General features: G+C 49.0%; 2 protein-coding genes and 1 long non-coding RNA gene across 3 annotated transcripts in view; 2 read left to right on the top strand and 1 right to left on the bottom strand.

Moving 5' to 3' along the window:
- LOC138498512 (zinc finger protein 615-like) overlaps positions 1–22,639 on the bottom strand; it is a 1,154,252-nt gene that overhangs the window by 144,201 nt on the left and 987,412 nt on the right. The gene's annotated exons all lie outside the window — the stretch shown is intronic.
- LOC138498523 (uncharacterized) lies at positions 4,194–19,966 on the top strand. Its single transcript, XR_011278728.1, has 3 exons — positions 4,194–4,322; positions 19,616–19,642; positions 19,900–19,966. It is a non-coding gene; the product is annotated as an uncharacterized lncRNA (long non-coding RNA).
- LOC138498513 (zinc finger protein 84-like) overlaps positions 21,078–22,639 on the top strand; it is a 57,109-nt gene continuing 55,547 nt past the window's right edge. The window contains exon 1 of the mRNA XM_069622290.1: positions 21,078–21,100. The gene's annotated coding sequence lies outside the window, so the exon portion shown is untranslated. The remainder of the gene's footprint in view (positions 21,101–22,639) is intronic.

The following is a 22,639-nucleotide window of genomic DNA, read 5'->3' as shown; positions in this document are numbered from 1 at the left end:
CTGAATGTTGACGTGGTTTGTATTCAGGAGACGTGGTTGAGGGGAGATCTGAGGTTTGTGATACCGGGTTTTGAATTGTTTCGTAAGGATAGGTTGGAAGGGAGAGGGGGGGGTGTGGCTCTAGCGGTTCGAAAGGGGTTGATAGCAAGAGAGATTGTGGTGGATGGAGAAGTAGAGGTGATTGGGGCAGGGATACGGGTAGGAGGATTGGAAGTATTGGTGCTGAATTATTATAATCCGTGTGAGGTGGTGGAAGTGGGTGTGTTGTCTGGAGTGATAAGGGGACATGTGGGACCTTGTGTGTTGTGTGGCGATTTTAACAGTGCCAATACGTTGTGGGGTAGCGACCGGACAGATACAAATGGGGAAATGTTGGAGGACATGGCGGATGAATTGAGACTGGTTTTGCTGAATGATGGTTCAGGTACGCGGTTAGATGTGAGGACTGGGAAGCTGTCGTGCTTGGATTTGACCTGGGTGTCTGCTGCTATAGCGGGTGAATGTGATTGGGAGGTGCGTGTGGAAGGGGACATGGGGAGTGATCATTCTGGTATATTGGTGACTGTAAGGGGTGAGGTAGGGATCAGGCCACGGATGACTGGGAGAAGGTTGAATTTTAAGAAGGCTGATTGGGAGATGTATAAAAGAGTGTGCCAGGAAGTGATTGTTTCTCGAGGTAGAGGTGAAGAGGTGGATGAGTGGAATGAATATTTGGTGCAGGGAATGAGAGCAGCATCTGAGGCGGCAGTTCCAGAGATTGAGAAGGGGAAGAATGGGAAGATTGAGGTACCTTGGTGGACGGTTGAATGTTCGAGAGCTGTGGCGGAACGTAAGAAGGCTAGGGCCAGGGCGTTAAGGTCAGGAATGATAGCAGATTTGGTGACATATAAAAAGGCTAAAGCTAAGGCGCAGAGAGTAATTCGGGAACGGAAACGTGGTTATTGGAGGGGTTATTGTGGGTCCTTGGGGAATGATTCCGGTGTGGGTGAGGTATGGAAACAGTTCAAGCGGATGTCTGGATTAACGAGATCACAAGGAGGAATGACAGTGTTGTTGAAAGGAGAAGAGGTGATTAATGAGGATGGGGAAAAGGCGAATTTGATGGGGGAGTATTTTGCAGAGGTACACAGTTCGGGGAATTTTCCAGAAGAGGTGAGGATACGAATGGGTATGGTAGAGGAGGAGATGCGGGAGGTGTTGGCAAATGTTGGGCCTTGGGAAGAGCAATATGAGGCTCTGTTTTCGATGTTGGAGTTGGATGGTGCTATCCGGAAGGGAAAGTGGTCAAGTCCAGGGGTAGATGGTGTTATGTATGTATTTTTAGAGAAGTTGCCGGTAGAATGTAAGTTGGAGGTATTAGCTCTGATCAATGAGATTTGGAAGAGTGGTGTTTTGCCGAAGATATGGAAGAGAGCGATTGTGGTGGCGATTTTGAAGGGTGGAAAGGTTCCAACGGAGTGTAAGTCATATAGGCCGATTGCATTGACTGTTGTGATGTGTAAAGTTATGGAACGGATGGTGGTTGAGCGATTGGGGTTTTATTTGGAGTCGAATGGGTGTTTGAGCGATTTTCAGAGTGGGTTCAGGAAGAATCGGTCGGTGGCTGATCCATTAGTGAGATTAGTGACTGGGGTGGAAGAGGCAATATGTGATGGAGAGATGGTGGGAGCGTTCTTTTTGGATTTGGAGAAGGCTTATGATATGGTGTGGAAGAGTGGGTTGTTGGTAAGATTGTTGGAGGTGGGTGTGAAGGGGAGGATGTTTCGGTGGATAAGGGCATTTTTGGCGGATAGGACCTTTCAGGTGAGAGTGAGGGGGGTGCTGTCTGAAGTTTGGAAGATGGAAAATGGGACACCTCAGGGAAGTGTGATTAGTGCAATGCTGTTTAATGTAATGGTGGATGGACTGATTCGGGCTATGATGGGATTAGGGTGTCAGGTAGATTTCTTTGCGGATGATGGTGTGGCATGGGTAAGAGGGCGGAGTTTGTTGACGGTGCAGAATCGGTTGCAAGCTGTGATAGTACGCATGGAGGAGTGGTGTGGGAAATGGGGCTTTTCGGTGTCTGTGGAAAAAAGTGTGAGTATGGTGTTTTCGAGGAGAAGAGTGCAGCAGGAGTTGAACTTAGTTTTGAAAGGTGTGAGGGTGAAGAGTGTGAAGGAATTCCGGTACTTGGGGGTGATTCTGGATAGAAAGTTGAATTGGAACATGCAAGTGAATGGAGTGATGGACAAGTGTAAACGCAGGTTGAATTTGTTGCGGGCGGTGACCGGGAAAGAATGGGGTGCGCAGCAGAAGTGTTTACGAATGTTATATAAGGGATTGATTTTGAGTGTGCTAGATTACGGATGTCAGGTGGCAGTGGGTTACACAAAGAGTCAGAAGTTGCGGTTGGATAGGATGCAGGCGAGAGCGTTGAGAGTGTGTTCGGGTGTGATGAGATCCTCTCCAATGAATGCAGTTCAGGTACTTGTGGGGGAGATGCCATTGGGATTGAGAAGGGATGTGTTGAATATGAGGTGGTGGATGAAGTGTAGTGCGAAGAGTGTGGCTCATCCGGTACGTGAATGTTTGCGGTATAATTGGAGGTTTGACTATTATGGGGATCGGTGGAGGAAGAAAGGGGGCACTTTGGGGTTTCACATGTGGGAGAAGGGGGTGCAGTGGGGTGTGGGCGAGTTGATGGTTGTGACAGATATGGATCTAGTGAGGTGTCCGATGTGGATGATGAGGTCTCCTAAGGTGTGCTTGAAGTTGACGAGTGTGGTGTCAAAGAAGCGGGGATTGCGAGGTGAGATCAAAGATTTGGGTCAGGCATATGTGGCAGAGAAAGAAGGGTGCAGGGTGTTCACGGATGGTTCAAAGGATCCGGTATCTGGAAGAGTGGGAATGGCGTATTATTTAGAAAGCACGGGGGAGTATAAAGTGGGGCGTCTGACGGATGATGTGTCAATTTGTACGGCTGAGTTGGTGGCGATTGCAATGGCGATTGAAAGGGTATGCGAGCTGAGGTTTGAGAAAGTAGTGGTATTTTCAGATTCATTGAGTGGGTTACAGGCGATTATGTCAGGGGATGGTGATAGGAAGGATGTGATTTTGGATATCAGGAGAAAGATTGATCGGTGTGTGCGTGGAGGGATGGATCTGGAGTTGGCGTGGGTCCCCAGTCATAGCGGCATTCTGGGAAATGAGTTAGTAGATCTAGCGGCGGGTGAGGGTATGAGAAGGGAAGCGGTCGATGTAAGATTACCTTTGAGTGTGGATGAGACGAAGGCAGTGATGGTGAGGCGGGTCATGGATGAGTGGCAGGAGAAGTGGGTGAGTGGGGTGATAGGTAGGTGGATGTTTGGTATTCGTGAGAAAGTGTCAGTAAAGGTGAATTCGGGAAGTCTAGAATGGAGGAGGGGGGAGGAGGTGATGCTGAATCGATTGAGAATAGGGCATGTGGGACTGAATGAATACCTGTTTAGAGTGGGGAAGCGAGAATCGAGGGATTGTGCGGTGTGTGGGGTGCCTGAGACTGTGGAACATTTTCTGTTTAGGTGTGAGAGACATGCTGTAGAGAGAGAATTGATGAGGGTTCGATTGACTGCGCAGGGTGTGGCTGAGTTGAGTGGGAAGGCTTTGATGGGAGGTGATGGGGTGAGTGGCAGAAGGAGGAGTAGTGTGTTGTTGGATTTTGTGAGACAGACAGGGCGGTGGAAGGAATTGTGAGTTTTACGTGGGTCGAATGCTGAATGGTGGATAGGTGCACATCATCCAATTGGATGGGGAAGCGCCTGCGTGGGTCCGTCCACGCCTACTCTAATTTAAAGAAAGAAAGAAAGAAAGCTTCTGTACACATGCGCACTGTGCTTCTACAGTTACTTCACAGGCTCCCTGCAGACAGACTGATAGAGAATTGATGAGGGTTCGATTGACTGCGCAGGGTGTGGCTGAGTTGAGTGGGAAGGCTTTGTTGGGAGGTGATGGGGTGAGTGGCAGAAGGAGAAGTAGTGTGTTGTTGGATTTTGTGAGGCAGACAGGGCGGTGGGAGGAATTGTGAGTTTTACGTGGGTCGAATGCTGAATGGTGGATAGGTGCACATCATCCAATTGGATGGGGAAGCGCCTGCGTGGGTCCATCCATGCCTACTCTAATTTAAAGGAAAGGAAAGGCAGACAGACTGATTCATTCTCTGCACATGCGCAGTATGAACTCTTACCCGCCCTGTATTTGAGGGCTATCAGATTGAAGACCTAGGGCCATCTTGTTTGCCTCAAGGCCTCTTCTTCGGCTCTGGAGTTTTTCCCGCCTTTGCACCTCGTGATGACATGAGAGAGGTGAGAGGTTTTTTATCCCGGACTGTAGCTTGGGTCCTTTAGACCGGAGGACATGGCAAATGATCCTACACCACGCTCGGCATTTGGCATGGCATTTCTTCTAGCATTGGGCTCACAGGCATTACCTCCACGTCCACTCTTCCTCGTCCCAGTACTTACTTCATGAGGCCCCTGCCTCCGACACAGGACCTTCTTCTATTTCCTTAAATTCATATAACTCCTCCCACACATCCACGTCACTCAGTTTAATTTTTCCTGCCTCCGGCAGGTTGGACTTTTTATTCCCGGTGCGGGGCACTGGGGAGCACCGATTGCTGGCCCCCTGGGGGGGCTGTGTGGCAGGGCCCTCGGCGCCCTCAGGTGCGGCGCTGCTCCTGGGCCACCTTCGGGGGTTGGGGTCACAGTTGAGCGGGATTGCCTCGCTCGGTTCTTTGCTGGGCTCCAGACCACAGCGTGAGCATTGTGTCCCGGGTCCTGCATGGCCCGGGGGAAGGTAAGGAGAGGGGAGGACTGGGCTTGATGTTTTTCCCCTCTCCTCCTGTTTTGGCCATCTTGATTCGACAGGCCTTTTCCTCGTGCTCTGTCTACACATCTTTATTGGAAATGATGGCAAGCACTTGGCAGTATGGGCTAGCCTTCCCTTTTGTTGTGTGGCCTCTCTGCTTCTTGTGGTGGGGTAACAGTGGCAGTGGCAGAGAGTCTTTGAAAGTGCGGGGGCTCTGTTCTGTCGCAGGCATGTCACATACCACCCGCTCCTCAGACACACACGGCACAGGATGCACCGGATGTTAGCTGCATTCTCTGGGGGAAGGTAAGGAGAGGGGAGGACTCTGCTTGATATTTTTCCCCTCTCTTGCTGGTATGGCCATCTTGACTCCTTCAACATGCCGTTTCCTCGTGCTTTGTGTACACATCTTTGTTGGAAATGATGGCAAGCACTTGGCAGTATGGGCTAGCCTTCCCTTTTGTTGTGTGGCCTCTCTGCTTCTTGTCGTGGGGTGACAGTGGCAGAGAGTCTTTGAAAGTGCGGGGGCTCTGTTCTGTCACAGGCATGTCACATACCACCCGCTCCTCAGACACACACAGCACAGGATGCACCGGATGTTAGCTGCATTCTCTGGGGGAAGGTAAGGCGAGGGGAGGACTGTGCTTGATATTTTTCCCCTCTCCTGCTGGTATGGCCATCTTGACTCCTTCAACATGCCGTTTACTCGTGCTCTGTATACACATCTTTATTGGAAATAATGGCAAGCACTTGGCAGTATGGCCTAGTCTTCCCTTTTTGTTGTGAGGCCTCTCTGCTTCTTGTCGTGGGGTGACAGTGGCAGAGAGTCTTTGAAAGTGCTGGGGCTCTGTTCTGTCACAGGCATGTCACATACTACCCGCTCCTCAGACACACGCAGCCCAGGATGCACCGGATGTTGGCTGCATTCTTTGCGTGCAGTCTGTGAAAACGGCGCAGATTTGGACGCGTCTGCAAGCGGCCTGAAGGGTACCGGCCTGGCATAGTCTACACTTTGGGTTCGAGTCTCTGCGGTGCTGACTCTGCATTTCATCCTTCCTAGACCGACGCATTGGAACGATTTAGAGCTTGGGGCTACCAGCTACTGGATACAGGGCTCAAGCCTCCTCTCAGTAATGTGGCGAGTTAGTGGTGTGTTTGGGTCTGTGCTAGCTATGGACGCAGACTCCTTGTCCTGTCCTCTTCCTCTGAACTGCATGAGGGAAGGTCAAAGGAGATGATTTTCTTTTCCCTTGTCCGGCATGGAATTATAGAAAATGCATCATGGAAGTAATGGCCATTCAGAGGGTTCCCAGTGTCTTTTCTTTTAGGGCCTAGGTCCTCCGGTGCTGACGTGTTGCTTTCACGCCTCCTCCCAGACTTGTGGAAAGTGATATGGCACATGGTGGCACATGTCTGTGCTTAGAGGGGTTCTCAGAGCCCCTGGTGCCGGTGGAGGGGGATGTCACTTCAGTGGGTTTTTCCAGTGTAGGAATACCCTAGGTGGGGGGTTGCCTTAGATGTCTGCTATCCGGGATGGATTGCTTTGCCCTGCTTTGTGACAGTACTCTGCCCTTTTGACGCCAGCCTGGTGGCTCCTCTGTCGGCTGGGGGGGCCCTGGTCTGCTAGACTTCTGGGCTGTCCTGCATCTTCCTTTTGATAAGTCAGATCTTTTTGTGGGCTGACAAGCATGCTGTTATATTGTGGCACAGGCATGCTTCAACGTCCTGTGATTTTCCTCTGGTGCAAGTGCAGTGACTGGCGCTTTTCCCTGGCTCCTCGTCTCTATCTTCTCTGAGGTGTATGGGACCGGTGGGGTTCGGCTTCCTGGGTAATGGGCTCCTTCCGGAGGGGGGTATCGGTTGCAGTTCCTGTCTCCTCCTGTCCGGGTTTGCATGGTTAGGACCTTGGTACCCAGCTCACGGTCCAAGTAGTTGGCCATGGGATCCGTTCTCTAGGAAGGATTGTTGTGGGTTACCGTCTTGCCCGTTCCTCTCCCTGTTCAGGGTCAAGTTTTCTACTTGCGGGTGTTCCTGGTCCCTATGCCTTCTAGGATGTGTCAACTGCTAATGGGTCTCAAGACCCTGCACTGCTTGTCCGGAAGTCTGGGGAGAGTGTACTCTGGATGTTGTGCAGGGGGGGCACTTGCTGGCTGGTCTGGGCTGGGTTCTCAGAAGGCAGTGTTTCTCCGCTCGCCTGTTGCTGAAGTTACGGGGCACGTGGCGTCTTGCGTTTTTTTCGGTTCCTTGAGCCCGTCTTCGGTTATGTCCCCTGGTGTCTTATACTCTCTCCCACTGGTTTCCGACGTCTCGGCTTTCGTAGTTGTGTTTTCGGTGTCCCCAGTGCTGCGAGTCTCCCTGCTGTGGTGGCGGGGGGTCTCAGGTCTACAGGCTGAGGTGTGCATGGTCCATCCTCCTGTGGCCTCTCTTACTACCGACGCCAGCAGAAAGGGTCTACATTGGGGGTCCTCTCAGCTCAAGGGTTGTGAGATCTGGGGAGAGCCGGCGATCATCCAATTGGCAAGAGTTGTGCCATTGTCCAAGCTCTGGTGTACTACAAGGAGTTGCTGGACGGTCAGCGGTTTTGATCCGATCGGACAATACGACGGCCTTGGCATATGTCAACTGCGAAAGGGGTTCTGGCTGTTCCTTGAATGCTCTGGCAGCGCTGATAGGCACCTGGGAGAAATCTCATCTGGTGTCTCTGGTGGCCTCACTTATCAGAAGGGTGGACAATGTTCAAGCGGATCTTCTCAGATGCCGGTTTTCACTCCTCGGCAGAACTGGTCCTGTTGGCCCAGGTCTTTGCAGTGACCTGTGTCAGATTAGGGTCCCCGGTTCTAGACCTGTTTGCATCCCCGGCCTCGGCAGAAGTTCGCTTCTTCTGCTCTCGGTTTCAGGCCGGGGGGGTTGGGGAATGGACGCCCTCTCTGTACAGTGGCCTTGGGGTTTTCCTTTATGCCTTTCCGCCTATTCCCCTTCTGCCCCGGTTGGTTTGGCACATCAGAGTGTCCAGGGTGACTGTGTTGTTGTTAGCTCAGTTCTGGTCCCGCCGGAGTTGGCTCCCCTCTCTGTTGGAGCTTCGGTCCTAGGAACCTTGGCTGATTCCGAGGTGGCCGTGTCCCCTTCAAGGGGATCTGCAGTTGGAATTCCACTGGATGCAATGGGCAGTGTGGCTATTGCTCAGTCTAGGTTGATATCTCAGGGGTTCTCAGATCCTGTAGTTGAGTACATAATGGATGCTCTTAGACCCTCCACTCTGAAGGTGTTCTGATAAAGGGCTTCCCCCTTGTGATCTCCCTCTTGTATTACGGTTCCTTTGAGGGCCTCCTTTTGAGCCCTTTTCCGAGATTGATATCAAACATCTTACACTGAAATCTGCTTTTCTTATTGCCTTCGCTTCTGCCCGTAGGATTGGGGAGATGGGGGCTCTCTTATGTCACCCTCCTTTCCTGAGGGTGCTGCCAGACTCGGTGCTGCTGAGGTGTGGTCCGAAGTTCCTCCCTTAAATTGTATCTCAGTTTTCATACCTCTCAGGATCTGGTTCTCCCTGACTTCTTTCATGATCCGAGAATGCATGAGGAGGTGGCTTGGCTTAACATTATGTCCGGCGGGACGTGTTGGAGTATTTGGCTAGGTTTGCTTTTTCCCACCAATCTGATAGTCTTCTGATTGCTTGTGGTCCGGCTGGGGCTGGGCAAAACTCATCTGTGGTTTCCATTTTCCGATGGTTCCGGGTTGTGATCCCAGTGCCTATATGGCTTTTGGCCTGCCTGTGCCTGCGCACGATCAGGGGCGGTCCGCCAGGGGTTTGGTGGCTTCCTGGCCGATGCAAGGAGGGTTTTTCTCTGCAAGAGATTTGTATGGCTGCCGCCTTGGCTGGTCTAGGGATTTCCATCAACTGCTATGGGTTGAGTTTCTCCCACTCGGGGGGGTTGGTTCCTTCGTGGTTGGAGTTTTATCTGTGGGGATGTGAATTAAGAGTTATTGTGGGTGTGTTTGCTGCACTGTTTTTAGCTCTGTTTCTCATTGGGACCTTTTCCCCGTTGCTGCTTTGGTATACCTCATGAAGTAAGTACTGGGACGAGGAAGAGTGGACGTGGAGGTAATGCTCTTATTACTTACCGATAATCTTCATTACTCCTAGTCATACTCTTCATCGTCACAGTACAGACGACCCTCCTCACCCTCCCTGCGGGGAAGGTCCCATGCTCTGGCTTGGTAATATGAAACTGAGTGACGTGGATGTGTGGGAGGAGTTATAGGAATTTAAAGAAATAGAAGAAGGTCCTGTGTCGGAGGCAGGGGCCTCCATGAAGTAAGTACTGTGACGAGGAAGAGTATGACTAGGAGTAATGGAGATTACCGGTAAGCAATCAGAGCAGTATTGACAACTGGTGCAGGAGCCTTGCAATCATTAAGCACATGAGCATTAGAATCATTAGGTATGGCATTTGGCATACCTAATGGCATTTGGCATGGCAATTTGTAGGAAGGAGCCACACACTGGAGGTAGGTAGCGTATCTTTATTGGTAACCAAGCCTGAGCCCAGCAGCACAGAGGATGGTCCTACCATCCGCACCACAAGCCTCAACTGATCCCCTTAGAACATAGAACCCCCCCAACAGGAGCTAGCGTGGAATTCTACAACAGCAGAATTCCACACCAGATAACATAAGATGCAACACTTCTCCCCCCTTACTCAGCAATAAGAAATAGCACCCATCCACAAGCACACCCGCACACAGAGACACCCACCCACCCTGACATACACACTCACACCACACCCCCAAAGGAAAAGAAGAAGAAAAGGTTCAGAGAAAAAATATAGAACTTAAGGAAAATAACTTGCACCAGAGGCGCTATTGCACTGCAGCTCCCAACACATAATCCTGGTACTTGGAGGGAATCTTCCTCACCCTAACAGAACGAGCATTACCCTTGACAGGATCCGCAACCACAAAGGACAACCCCTTATCACATTCCGCCACTGCACAACCGGTGGTATCAAGAACCGGAATGGAAACCGGACTGGAAACAGCAACAGAACCAGAAACAGAACCAATCTCACTATCCTGGCCCTCCGAAGACACCCCTCTGCTCGCAGGCTGCCAATCAACACATGAATCACTGGTTCCACCAGCAGAAGGACGTCCCAACGGACACCCAAACACTGCCCCAGCATCGGTTTCACTGCCCACGGGCCCCACATACTCACCATCACCTCCACTGCCCACAGGCCCCACAGACTCACTATCACTGGGCTCCATGGACTCACCGCCACCCTGGGACACCCTGACCTTATCCACCACTCCAACACGCCTGAGACTCCACCTGGACCCGTCGTCGAGCTTCACATAACCACGACCGCACTTGACGACCACTCTTGGTCGCATAAATTTGCTGTGCCCCTTTGGCACGAACCTAGGATTCCTAATCTGTACCAAATCACCTGTCTTCATGGGTAAGGGCTTCCTCCGGGCAAGCTGCTCTTGCAAGAAACGTTCCTGTCTAACTCGCACACGATCTAAAACTCCCTGCATGTCAATTCGAGACTGGACACCACCACCAAGTGCGGGAACTCTCAACTTGGTGCCAGGTTTCCTTCCCTGCATCAATTCAAATGGGGAACAACCCGTGGCAAGAGAAGGAGTCAGCCTGTAAGCTTTGAGCGACTCAGACACCACGCTGCCCCACGGGAGACCATTGGCGAGAGCCAATTGAATGGCTCCCTTCACAAACCGGTTCATGCGCTCCACAAGACCGTTGGCTTGAGGATTATACAACACAACCTTATGATGGCATATACCTAGATCACCCAAAAATCTCTGCATGTGTTCTGACACAAACTGAGACCCATTATCGGTCACTAAACCAGCCGGTACTCCTTCCCTATCAAACACTGCCGAAAGGAATTCCACTATCTTCTCGGCCATCACAGTAGACAAGGCAGTGGCCTCAACCCATCTAGAAGTATAATCCACCATGACCACAATGAATCTCAAACCTCCCCCCCAAAGAATCAATGGGCCCCATTACATCAAGGGCCACCTTGGAACACACCTCGCGGGGCACCTCTACCGGGTAAACCGGCTGAGGAGAGGGAGCTTTGCTCTTGTCACTGGCCGAACAAGCTGCACAATCCTTCACCACCTGCTCCACATCCATATCCATCCTGGGCCACCAATAGTCCTCCCTTAGCCTCCTCTTGGTCATAGACCTGCCTAAATGGCCCTCATGGGCCAACTCTACCAGTTTTCTTTTAAGGGAATCAGGGGGACCCAATCTGAGACCCCTGGCCACACCCCAAGGACCCTCAGACAACTCTTGCCAAACATGACCATACCGTTTGGACAATTCTGCACTCATGAGGCCACTCTTGAGTGCTGCCCTGATTACAGCTAACACAGGGTCACGCGCACACTCCACACTCCACACTCCATACTTGTTCAGACACCGCAGGTAGCACAGAGGCAACCATGGTACAACCATCCTCAGTAGTATCTTGACTCAACCGATCCCCTTACAACATAGAACCCCCACCAGAGGTAAACAACAAACAGGAGCTAGCGTGGAATTCTACAACAGTAGAATTACACACCAGATAACATAAGATGCAACACAATTGTACTAACAGTGGGCTTGGAGGCAGTACTGAGAACTGGTGCAGGAGCCTTGCAATCATCAGGCACACAAGCATTCCAATCATTAGGTACAGCATTTGGCATGGCAGTTGTACTAGCAATGGGTTCGGAGGTAGTACTGAGAACTGGTGCAGGAGCCTTGCAATCATTAGGCACAGGAGCATTACAATCATTAGGTATGGCATTTGGCATGGCAATTGTACCAGCAGTGGGCTCATAGACAGTACCGAGAGCATTACAATCATTAGGTAAGGCATTTTGCATGGCAGTTGTGCTAGCAGTGGGTTCAGAGGCAGTGCTGAGAACTGGTGCAGGAGCCTTGCAATCATTAGGTATGGCATTTGGCATGGCAATTGTACTAGTAGTGGGCTCGCAGGCAGTACTGAGAACTGGTGCAGGAGCATTGCAATCATTAGGCACAGGAGCATTACAATCATTAGGCATGCATTTGGCATGGCAATTGTGCTAGCAGTGGGGTCACAGGCAGTACTGAGAACTGGTGCAGGAGCCTTGCAATCATTAGGAACAGGAGCTTTGCAATCATTAGGTATGGCATTTGGCATGTCAATTGTGCTAGCAGTGGGGTCACGGGCAGTACTGAGAACTGTTGCAGGAGCATTGCAATCATTAGGTACGGCATTTGGCATGGCAATTGTACTAGCAGTGGGCTCAGAGGCAGCACTGAGAACTGGTGCAGGAGCCTTGCAATCATTAGGAACAGGAGCTTTGCAATCATTAGGTATGGCATTTGGCATGTCAATTGTGCTAGCAGTGGGGTCACAGGCAGTACTGCAAACTGGCGGAGGAGCTTTGCAATCATTAGGTATGGCATTTGGCATGGTAGTTGTACTAGCAGTGGGCTTGTAGGCAGTACTGAGAACTGGTGCAAAAGCATTGCAATCATTAGGTATGGCATTTGGCATGGCATTTTACTAGCAGTGGGCTCCCAGGCAGTACTGAGAACTGGTGCAGGGGCATTACAATCATTAGGTAAGCATTTGGCATGGCAATTGTACTAGCAGTGGGCTCGCAGGAAGTACTGGCAACTGGCGCAAGAGCATTACAATAATTAGGTATGTCATTTGGCATGGCAATTGTACTAGTGTAAGTGAGAGGGCCCCAAAAATATAGTTAATTCTCCCAATGGAGTCAGTAAAAACTCATCCCAAGTGGCAATGAGACCAAGACCAAGTGCTGGTGGTATCAAAGGCTTTATCTAAAATAGGGCAAGCAGAATCTGCTCTGCTTACGCCGAGAGCGCTCTGCAGAAAACATGTTACAATTCAATTTTATTCAACAAAATCGTCATCAAGCTGAGGGAAGGCCTACGGGGCACATGAACAGTTGGGATTGGTTGCTAAGAGCAGGCACCTATAGGTGCCATAGGGTCGGCGGCATTTGGTTGGCTTGAGGGCACGTGGTGAGATGATGAAGTATCCTAGGTCAATTGGTCAGCTGGGCTCATCGGATTGGCATGTGGAGTGGCGAGTTGTTGCGGTGTTGCATATTAAATAACCATTTAACATTTGCCCTGGGGGCCACACATTCCCATTCATGCACTACCATAATCAGCTTGTCCTGTGAGCTCAAAGACCTGTGATTTAAACACTTATATAAGCGTGGTTCAAATGCAGGTTAATTTACTATTGGGCCTAGGTTAAGATTCTTCCATTGAATACAGCGCTTAACCTGTTCAGACAATTTCAGAATATACTGACTACAGGGCAGAGCTCTTGGGGTCATGGTATGGTCTGGGATGTCCATCTGATAAACAACAAAGAGGGCTCTAAATCTATGACTGAAACAAATGGGTCACAAGAGGCACATATCATTCTGTCAGGGCCGATTACGAGGTTCCCTTTGCGGGACCCGGATCAGACGTCTGGTAAAAACAGACGTCTTTTCCGGGTCCCGCGAGGGGAAGAGGGAGGTAACAACGGGACACTTGTAATGTGTCCGTTGTTACCTCCCTCCCCATTCCCATTGAGCCCTAGGCGGGCTCAAATGGGAATGGGAATGGTTCCTGCAAGGAGGAATTACCGGGTCCTCCTATGTCGGAATGGCCCGGTTATTCCTCATTGCAGGAACCCGGTAATGGAGACCGGTTTGGAGGCAGCCATGGAGCTATTATCCATGGCTATCTCCAAACTCGTAATAAGGCCCTTTGTTTTCTATCTGGCTAAATATTCTCATCGTAACAAAGAACTCCTCAAGAAATTAAAAACGTGTGTTTTAATCAGCGTTCATCTTTCATTAAACGCAGTTCATGGCTCTGGGTCTGTGCATGCAGCCTCAGCAGATGTAACTTGGCGAGAGTGATTAGCTGCTGTATTACGTTTACACGATATCGTACATATATTTACATTGGAACTTATGAAATTGAGGTAGCTTAGCGCTGGCGTGTACAGTATTATACTGGTTATGCATTGTTCTGTTGCAATCTATTTCTATGAGCATTTTTGTACCATATGTTAATATACATCACACTTTCATTATTAAGCTTAACATAAGAACTTCTGGTCACACATATATGCTATATTGTTCACTCGTATACACATTGCCCCATTATTGAGTTTACATGATTTCACATGCAAAAAAGCACGTTGGCTCTGTCCTCATTAAGGCGTGAACGATCAAACGGACTCAAGGGTCACTTATTGCTGTTGACTCTGTCTTAAGGGGTATGGGGATTACGTTCTTTATGGCCAGGGTCTGTTGGGTGTGGGGACAGGTTTATAGAGACGGATGGCTTTTGCCCTGGACCCTGCTCAGGGCTGTATCTGGATCAGTGAAGTGAGACAGAAGATACAGTGTGAATTTTGTTGCATTCTCGCAGCTAGTCTCTCATGGGAAACGTACAACTGCAGAGACGGCAAGGGGAGCAACATGCTCACTGTGCGCGCCTGGCTGGGAGAGCTGTTGTCTGCCACCATCACACACACCCTCACTCTAGCACTTTACACTGGCTCTCACTGTCAGAACTGGACCCATCAACACCAGCACTCAGGACTGCAGTGGCCGCACCAGCACCACTGGCAACAAATCCCCCACCACCCAGGGCCCAGTGCAACCAACATCATCACCCAGGGCCTTACCTGCTGCACCACCCCCAATCATGCCCTCCATGACGGTGCCACTGCCACAAACCATGCCCTCAGCAGTAGCACTGGCCTAACCAACATCACCTTAAGAGGAAGCACCACACTCACCAATCATTCTCTCAGCAGACATCACTCCCACCAACACTTCCACCCATGCGCTCTGTGCTAGCTCCAACGCTACCATCTTGTTCTACAGAGGCAGCACCAGCCCCACAACCAACACCACCACTGGATGCATTGCTGGTAGTGAAGCCAACACCATCACCTATGGGTCTAAACAGCGTCACACGCCCCAGCCACACCACTACCCTGGACGTCGGTGGCAGCGCCAGCCACAGGATCAACACCACCACTGCTCCCGGCCAAGACCTTGCTGTGAGTACAACCAACACCAACAACCCTGAGAAGTAGAGGCAGTGAAACCCCCTCAATAATCACCACCAGGCAATTGAAAATGCAACAATAAATGCAATTGTCTGCCGCAGAATTTGCATTTTTGTGCCGCGATATCCTGGAGGGTCTGTCGAGTGGTGGTCCGGTGGCAGGCTGCTTGTATGGGCAAATGCCGTACAGTGAGTCAAGGTACTGTTGCCAAGGTTTGGAACCTGAACATTGCAGAGTAAAGTGCTGCATATAGGTTAAAAGAATGGTCATATAGGTGACAAACCTAACAATAGTTCTTTGCGTCTGTCGCCCAACTAGCATTCTTGTCTACATTGGAGTGGGATTGATGTGCATGACGGTATGTGGGGGGGACTGGGGGTGGCTCAGACCTGCATGCCATCAGTTTACACCTATCAGAAACGTCCAATGGAACACCATTTGCTGTATTGGCGCATTATAAATAGCAAATAAATAACATCGTACTGAAAAAGGCTTCTTTATAAGCGATCATGAGCTATGTTGTGTTCCTTTTTAAATGGCAAACGTCTGCATTTCTCAGAAATATCTGAAGTGCTGTTAAGCCTACAGTCTACTTAAATGGCATGCAGATCATCACAAAAAAGAAGTATGCGATTGCACAAGGTCCCTCTAGAACCATTTTAGTAAATAGAGTATGTCACAGTTTTCACAGGGGCTGAGGGGTGACGGAGCATGCACCAAAGATTTAAAATGTTTGTGCGCATTCACACTTTCTCTGGCCCCACTTATGAGATGATCGAGTGATTACCAGGAACTATCCATTTACCAGCTGTTTTGCTTTGGGATCTGGTTGAAGATATATGATTGCCAATTTCAAAATGTTATTTGGGGAGCCCCATTCCCTACATCTGGAAAAATTAGCCTGAATATGTTTTTTGGGTACACACAGTTTCAGATGGTGCAGTTTGTACCTTTTCATACCTGATCACAAAATCAATACATTGGGCCTCATTACGACCCTGGCGTTAAGGGTTTAATGGCGCTGTAAAAGATGTCGGCGCTGTTAAACCCTTAACGCCTGATTACGAGGTCCCTTTGCGAGACCCGACCTTAACGGCTGGTTTTTCCAGCCGTTAAAGTAGGGACCCGCAAAGGGACTTTGGTGCTAATAACGGTACCACAATCTGCTGTACCGTAATTAGCGCCTTCCCCATTCCCATTGAGCCCTATGAGGCAAAAATGGGAATGGGGAAGGGCCATGGCGGCATGGGGAATTACCGCCCCACCAACCTCGTAATGGGGTGGTAATTCCCCATTCCGCCATGGCGGACACCGGCATGGACCATGGTGCTAATAGCACCATGGTCCTCCGCCTGGGTCGTAATGAGGCCCATTGTAAAGAATGAGAAGGAACTAGCTCATGCGGTATGAGTGGTATGTAAATTATTATAGATTATATAAATTACATTTTAGATTGTAACAGATTATAATGTAGAATGTGTTTTCTAATGCATACTACAATGGGTGAAGTCCCTGGTTTTATCAATGAATTTGAATAATAATCCCAAAATGTATCACTGCCCCACCACACCCACTAGCTGAAAGCAGGGTAAAAATGGTCTGTAATTATTGATCACCTTTTGGAGCGATTTATATTTTGCCACCAAATATACATTTGAAGTGACACAGCCTCACCCTGTGCCTTATTTTGTGGTGTGTAGATTATCAAGGGAAGTTACCTGCCTCTGCGTTTCCGAACAAAGAAAAGCAGCCTAGTTGTGGAGCTGAAACCCTAAATGACCACTTCAACAATGCTATAAGCTTTCTTTTAAATATTAACGGTGCACCCAAAGACTTGGGTCGGGGGAGGGTCTACTTCAATAGAAAGGGATGAAGTTCCGGCCTACCTATACTCTCGCCCAGACATTTGTCCAGCATGGGCACAGGGCTTCTTTTCCCTGGTGATATGTAGTCAGTGTTCGCTATGCACTCAATGCGGCCAAAGTGTTCTCAGTAAATGGAGAAGGGAGTTTGGTGTTCCAAATTAACAGTCCTAAAAGACAAAGTGCCCACTTCTGTCACTTCTAGTAAGACACATTTATATACAAAAAAGACTTCTTGTTTATGGTGTAAGTCTCTTAAGAAAAGTAAAACACTGTGTCAAAGTATTATTTAAAGTTACTTTAATATGTGTGCTATACCGCGATAACCATGGTATACCGTTACTGGGCAAGAAGGTTATCATATCGTCCAAAAATCCATATCGTGACACCCCTAAGGATGAGTGGCATTGGGGTGGTTGTACGGGGGTTACCTGATCTGTTGAGTTGTAAAAGATGGGAGAGGGGTGGTGGATGAACAGTGTAGGTTCCTGCTTCTGTTTGTGCAGGAGATGGGGAAGTGGGACGAGATCTAGTGGGAATGGTTGGCTGATTGGTGCTTATTTTGGTGAACATCATCTAGTTAGATGGAAATCGCCGCCACTGGGTTTCTGGAGTCGCCCTAACGAGAAGAACTGGTCATTACCGTACTTACCCTGTTGATCTCAGGGCGCGGACAAAAGCATGTGAGAAGCCACGTCTCATTGCATAGAACCAAGATCCAGCGTGCGTTGCATTGTCCTTTCATAGGGTTCTACAGCTCTACATGCGACTGTGCTGTGGGCGTCTGTCCCTGCCCACCTGTGAGGTCCCATGGAGGCCTGAATGGTGCCTCTGCCCGGCTACTGCCCTGGCCTCTCCTGCTCATCTTAGTTAGATGGAAATTGCCGGCTCTGGGTTTCTGTTGTCGCCCTAACGAGAAGAACTGGTCATTACCGTACTTACCCTGTTGATCTCAGGGCGCGGACAAAAGCAGGTAAGAAGCCACGTCTCGTTGCGTAGAAACAACATCCAGCATGCCTTGCATTGTCCTTTCATAGGGCTCTACAGCTTTAACCTGTTGACTTCCTAGCTGAAACTGCACTGGTTACCTGGCCACCCTCTGATCTCGGGCCCAGGTCTCCTCCTCCGCCAGTCGCACACCTGCACTGCCTTCCTGGCAACCCCCGCACTTAGGGGCTGTTTTCTGTATCCCTACAGTCCCACTACCAGCACTTGACACCTGATGCCTGCACTTACCCCTGCACTTGCCACCTGCTGGCCTTACTTTTACTTAATGTTATTTATTCTATTATCCCATGTACTGCCTGTACCCTCCGCACTTTCCCCCTTCACATGCACTTGCGCGATCTGAAGGACACCTGGCCTAGTAGGATCGTCTTCCCTCTGTTTCCCCTCCCTTGCCTCAACGCACCTTGAAACACTTGTGTATAGGCACGTTATAAATGCCATATCATATCATACAAGGGACTGTGCTGTGGGCGTCGGTATCCAGTCATACATATTTTAGAAACACCATTATGTCAAAAACATTTTGCAGATTTTTTTTTCGAATGTATTGTTTTTATTTAGTTTTTTTTGTTTGGTAAGTAAAAACAAGTGTTAGAAAAAAAAAACAAGGGTTTGGGGGGGAGGAACCCCCCATTTTAAACATAACATTAAAAAAAAACATTCGGAAAAGAAATTTCGGCAAAATTGCGTCGACAAAATGGCATTCGAAAATATGCCATTCGAAAATATCACTATAAACCGTGGTCTGTACCCACCCACCTGTGAGGTCCTCGGGAGACTTGAATGGGGCCAGTGCCCGACCAGGTCACTGCTTCCGCCTCTCATCATACAGCGTGCGTTACATTGTCTTTTCATAGAGTTCTACAGCTCTACATGGGACTGTGCCGTGGGCGTCTGTACCCACCCACCTATGAGGTCCCCGGAAGCCTGAATGGTGCCTGGGCCTGGCCAGCTCACTGCTCCGCCCTCTCCTGTTTCCTATCATACGACGTGCATTGCATTGTCCTTTCATAGGGTTCTACAGCTCTACATGGGACTGTGCTGTGGGCGTCAGTCCCAGGGAGGCCTGAATGGTGCCTCGGCCAGGCCACTGCCTCGGCCTCTCCTGCTTCCTATTATACAACGTGCATTGCATTGTCCTTTCATAGGGTTCTACAGCTCTACATGGGACTGTGCTGTGGGCGTCTGTCCCCACCAACCTATGAGGTCCCCAGAAGCCTGAATGGTGCCTCGGCCAGGCCACTGCCTCGGCCTCTCCTGCTTCCTATTATACAACGTGCATTGCATTGTCCTTTCATAGGGTTCTACAGCTGTATATGGAACTGTACTGAGGGCTTCTGTACCCACCCTCCTGTGAAGTCCTCGGGAGACCTGAATGGCGCCAGTGCCCGACCAGGCTACTGCCCCAGCCTCTCCTGCTTTCTATCATAACTTTTTTGCACACAGTGCTCACCACCATCTGCACCATCCCTGGGGAATACATCCTCTGTAGCTCACATTTAGCAGCCAACAGGGTCGGACTAGCATTTTCCGGTTTTGCAAAGTGCTTGACATGCAATTTAATGTAATAAAACCTGTTTCATTTGTATAGCAGTGATTTATTGATATTGGGTAGGAGTTACTTAACTGTGGGGTGTACTTTGGGCATTGCGCGCATGCCAAGCGTGGCGCATTGTAGTGTATCACCCTGGGCACCAACTGGACTAGTAACTGTCCTGGGTGGATGGGCTCCTTTTTAACTCCCTGGGATCTCAAATGCTACGTTTTTAAACATGAAATATGTTTTTTCAGGAATCATTGGGGAATCGTTTACTGTAGGTGAGTGACCGGCGACTATTCACTCCTCTTTTAGTGAGAAAGTGATCCTCTGTTTTGGCCAAGTGTTATTTATGTGGTCTCTGCTTGTTCTTCATAAACCTCCAGTTAATCATGTCTTCTGTGTATGTGATGGAGGGTGCATTCCTAGACAGGTAGAGAACGGAAGCTCCTCTTTGGACGTTTCGATTATATATCATCCTGGATGTCTTGCGTTTGTAGTATTTAATTAATAACATAATAATGTCTTCCATTTCTAGATCTAAACACACTATTGTCCTCCTACTCTGCAAAATGTAAGAAGCACAGACACAAAAAGGTAAATGCTGTAACTGCTGTAGCATACTTGCCAACATTCTGTGACCAAAAAGATGTAGGATTTTTGAAGTTTCAAAAATTAATAATTCCCAAAACAATGACATCACGGGAAAATACATAACATACATTGTTGGCACCATTGAAGCATTCTAAAATACACAACCCATCAAACAGCACAATATGGAAAGATGTTCAAATGTTAAAAATGTATAATTCTGAATGGTAACAGAACACCAAATTCAATAACCTAACTTCACAGAAGGTAATCACACAGAGCTGGTAGGCAACTTTGGCCACTGCTCTGTAGCAGCAGCCCAGCCAGTACATATTTATTGCAAGGTGAACACTACATGGCAACTGATACCCCCCTCAGTCTGATAGGCAGATGCTGTGTGATGGTGTTACACTCTGCCACTTGCCTTCACTGGTGGTTCACCTAAGGGTTGTCCCGGCAAGAGTGCAGGACAGAGTCACGCAGCTGTCAGGTCACTGGATTGGTCTAAACCCAATCACAGTAATCACCTACAAGCCCACTGTACAGACAGACTAATGTATTGCATGCTTTGTCCTGGAGCCTGCCTTATAGTAACATAAATTACTTGGCACTATAAAAAGCAGTAGGATCTGTCACTGAAATCTGTAGGCGGTAGGGCTGCTTAAAAAGCAGTAGCCTGCTGCCTAAATCTGTAGGGTTGGCAAGTATGCTGTAGTTTGTTTGTCTGCACAGGGTGTTCTATGCTTCATACGACGTGCATTGTAAGAATCACAGACACAAAAAGGTAAATGCTGTAACTGCTGTAGTTTGTTTGTCTGCACAGGTTGTTCTATGCTTCATACGACGTGCATTGTAAGAAGCACAGACACAAAAAGGTAAATGCTGTAACTGCTGTAGTTTGTTTGTCTGCACAGGTTGTTCTATGCTTCATACGACGTGCATTGTAAGAAGCACAGACACAAAAAGGTAAATGCTGTAACTGCTGTAGTTTGTTTGTCTGCACAGGGTGTTCTATGCTTCATACGACGTGCATTGTAAGAAGCACAGACACAAAAAGGTAAATGCTGTAACTGCTGTAGTTTGTTTGTCTGCACAGGTTGTTCTATGCTTCATACGACGTGCATTGTAAGAAGCACAGACACAAAAAGGTAAATGCTGTAACTGCTGTAGTTTGTTTGTCTGCACAGGTTGTTCTATGCTTCTGAGATGGCCAGTCTCCCACCCTGCGTTCCTGGACCCCTCATATCTCCTTCTCTCCTGTCTTGTCTCCATTCCTCCCCCCTGCCTCTTCCTGGAACTGGTGTCTCAGTGGACTAGTGCATTCTCTGGAAGGATCCATGTTTGTGTGTGTGTGATCTCGTAGTCAATGGCTTCAATCTCTGAAGGTCCACCCAGCCCTTCTTCCATCCAAGATTAACAGAATGAGCCGCTGAGTTGTGTAACAATGAACATCTGTTACCTTTTGTCTATAACACCAAAATACACCAGTGTGTGTGGGTGAGCGGGGTGCACTCTACAAATACACATATTATGTTATGTTAATCCTTTCCTCTGTGCCGTCCTTTTAAACTCAATTGGTAATTCACCATTGGACCTGTATGGTGGATCTCAGCACTTTTCTATAGGGGGCGGAGGAGTGGAGTTGTAAAAGTGAGTTAAATAAGCACATTGGTAGCTACATCTAGTGTTGGTTGTTCTCTTTGCTGATCACCTGGGGAGCAAGGGATTGATAGTAAAACCTTAATCTGGAGGGGCTGAATGAAGCGGACCACCATATCTGCACTTTGGTGGGTGTTGTTTTGTTTCTAGGCATGAATGAATGAGCTTTCTGGGGGGCGGGGGGAATTGAGAGCATGCAGTAGAGTCGATGGAAGTATGACAGACGCACACTCCCCTTGCCTGCCCACCCACTAGAGGGGTCACAACATGAGGTGTTTGAAACGGTCGCCCTCGCTCTTGTGAAGGACGGTGAGTCGAGGGCAGTGACATGGCCACTTGCACACGTACGTGAACGGTTAGCAAGTCAGGTGATCCGAGTATTGCAGCCTCCTGAAAATATCTGTATCCCTTATTTATTAACTTCTTGTCTCCAGTTATGGGATGAAATTACCAACTGGCATTGTTGGGACCCCGTATTGGCTAGCATCCCGTGTGCATTCCTAATGACGACCCACTTTGAGGCATTCTCCCACAAATGTCCCTGGGAGAGAAGCTCCAAGATGTGGCTCCATCAACTGGGCCTAGGTCTTCATCAAGTCCTCGCAGCTCACACCCTGCAGATACTGTTGCTCACAGCAGCATGATTCAGTCATAAGATTGCATCCATGTCAAGGCACTGCGGGAACATCAGAAGATGGGCTGAACCTCACATGCATCATGGTACATGCACATTCTTCACCGGACAGTAGACCTTCCGTCACAGTGCACTCATGGACAACTAGGCCACGTCAGTCAATCACATATCGTGATGCTCATGTATCATGCATCCATGGTGTTGACCAGTCACACACTCGCTACTCAGACACACGCACATGTACACCTTGCATATCCATGAAGGTGACATAAGCATCCATGTCTCACACCCCTCGCATGGCCAAGTCCAGACACAAGCATGCAAACATGTGTGCGTCGTCACATGCTGGTGTACATCATGCATTGCAACACACACCATTGATGTGGAACACGCT

The sequence above is a fragment of the Ambystoma mexicanum genome, chromosome 5q (assembly GCF_040938575.1).
Source record: "Ambystoma mexicanum isolate Mex_15411 chromosome 5q, UKY_AmexF1_1, whole genome shotgun sequence".
Taxonomy (NCBI): Eukaryota; Metazoa; Chordata; class Amphibia; order Caudata; family Ambystomatidae; genus Ambystoma; species Ambystoma mexicanum.
The sequence above is the reverse complement of the archived record's forward strand: the minus strand, read 5'-3'. Positions and strand labels throughout refer to the sequence as shown.